General features: G+C 36.7%; 1 pseudogene; it reads left to right on the top strand.

The window, feature by feature from the left end:
* The first annotated feature begins 628 nt into the window (after positions 1-628).
* Positions 629-1,821, top strand: LOC130975469 (probable LL-diaminopimelate aminotransferase, chloroplastic; annotated as a pseudogene).
* Positions 1,822-2,310: the final 489 nt, after the last annotated feature.

The following is a 2,310-nucleotide window of genomic DNA, read 5'->3' on the forward strand; positions in this document are numbered from 1 at the left end:
CAACATGTTCGATAAAATGCTTCAACTAGATTTCTTTGAATGCTGTATTTCTTGTTTCTTCTTTTAATTTCTTTGATTTTTTATGCTTTGATGATATCATGAACGGGTTAGTGATCTTCTTGAATGATGCAAATTGCTACAATAGAGATGGAAAAGCTAATTTGCTGAACTTATTGTTTACTGGTGGTTAATCACGAGATATAATTTATCTATCTAGAAACTGTTGACATTTATCTTTCTTGTTGCAATTATGGCACTTAAGATTATCTATCTAGAAATACTAATAAAGATTTGTAAAATATATAGTATTTGTAAAATATATAGTTTTTTAATATTTTTGCTGGAACTGGAAAAAATCAACCTGGGTTTCCTGTTCAAGTGACTGACCTTTTTTTTTTTGGTTTACCCAAATGGTATCCCCCAACCCGACAGGTTAAGGACTAATCCGTCGTAGATCTGAGCTCCATTTAAGGGTCTGCCGCTGGCCAATGAGTTGCTGCATGCACAAGGCGGGGTTTGAACTCCCGACACTTGCTTAAACGGACGAGTGAGCTGACCACTCAGCCAACTCAAGTTGGTTACTGACCTTTGTAGCTATTCTCTGTAAATAATGCCACTTTTAATTAATATGCAGGCCTATGTAGACTCGAGTGTAATTATGGGCCAGACTGGCTACTACCAGAAGGATGTTGAGAAGTTTGCAAACATTAAATACATGTGATGTAACCCAGAAAATGGTTTTTTCCCTGATTTGTCTTCTATTTCCCGACCAGATATCATCTTTTTCTGCTCGCCAAACAACCCTATCGGTGCTACGGCAACAAGAGAGCAATTGACCCAACTTGTTAAGTTTGCTAAGGACAATGGGTCTATAATAATCTATGATTCAGCATATGCAATGTACATCTCTGGTGACAATCCACGCTTGATCTTTGAAATTCCCAGAGCCAAAGAGGTTAGTCTGTATTATGATTTGATGTTTAAAAATTTGTCCTTATCTTCATTCTTAACTGCAGTTATGATACTTAAGAGTGCATGGCTTATAATAAAATGCAGATAATGTCAATTATTTGGAAACAAGTTCCATGCCTTTTGCATTTGGTTATTGTAATAGGTGTTACCTTCCTTGAAAGTTTCTTGTTTCTTGCATGACTCATGAGAAGTTGTAGCTTGGATCTAATGAATATTTTGTTTGAACAAAGTTATATCATCAGGAAAGTTGTTCAACATTAGTATAACATTTTGTTAAAAGTTGCCAAAAGTTTGTAATTCAACTATGAAACTGCTTTTTACATTTGACGAATACTGTTGATTTCTATTGGATATCTGTGTGTATGACTGAGTGGTTATGGAAAATTACAGGTTGCCCTTGAGGTTTCGTCATTTAGCAAGTTTGCCGGGTTCACTGGAGTTTGACTAGGTTGGACTGTGATTCCGAAGCAGTTGTTATTTTCTGATGGATTTCCTGTTGCCAAGGACTTCAATCGAATTGTATGTACTTGCTTCAGTGGTGCATCAAATATTTCCCAGGCTGGTGGTCTGGCTTGCCTTTCACCAGATGGCCTTAAGGTCAGTTATTTAGTTTATTAGTTGTTTAATTAATCCATTCAATACACCATGGAAGGTATCCTCTCTTGCTCTGCCCTTTCTCCTTCCACACCCTAGAAAAAGGGTCCAAGAATTTATGATCCGAGAGTTTGTCGTCGCTCATGCACGATTACATGCTTTCTTAATCATTTAAAAAAAGCTACAGAAGTGACTTGCTGCGTTTGAATGTAGGCTATGCAAGACGTTATTGGATTCTACAAAGAGAACACTTAACATAATATTTAACAATGCAGGCTATGCGGAATTAGAGTCAGAGGAAGAATGACATGCTTTAATTGCATTGTGTTCCTATTTCATTGCTTATGTCATTGATTTCAAATAAAGGGTCTTGTTGCAGTGTTTTCTATTGTGTTGTGGTTTATGTGTGCTTGTCTTTGTGGATTTGATAATTTAAATAGTCATTGTTAGGAACTCCCTTGTCAAGCAGAAAAGTGTCCTTGTTTCGTTTGGTTAACAGTGAAACAACACTGTTTCTTTGATTGAATCCATCTTCGCACGTCGTAGAGGCATCAATAACAGAGCTTAGCTTCACATTAGAATCAGCATAACGCTTAGCCTTGTAATTTTTAATGGGTTCTTTAATAATTGCGATGGCATCAGAATAAACTTGAAGACAATCATCTAAGCTTCTTTAAAACCATAGAGCAGGTTGGTTTCTTCAGGATATCTCGAACCATAAAGGGCAAACGCACTCCACCAGCA

The sequence above is a fragment of the Arachis stenosperma genome, chromosome 4, assembly GCF_014773155.1.
Source record: "Arachis stenosperma cultivar V10309 chromosome 4, arast.V10309.gnm1.PFL2, whole genome shotgun sequence".
Taxonomy (NCBI): Eukaryota; Viridiplantae; Streptophyta; class Magnoliopsida; order Fabales; family Fabaceae; genus Arachis; species Arachis stenosperma.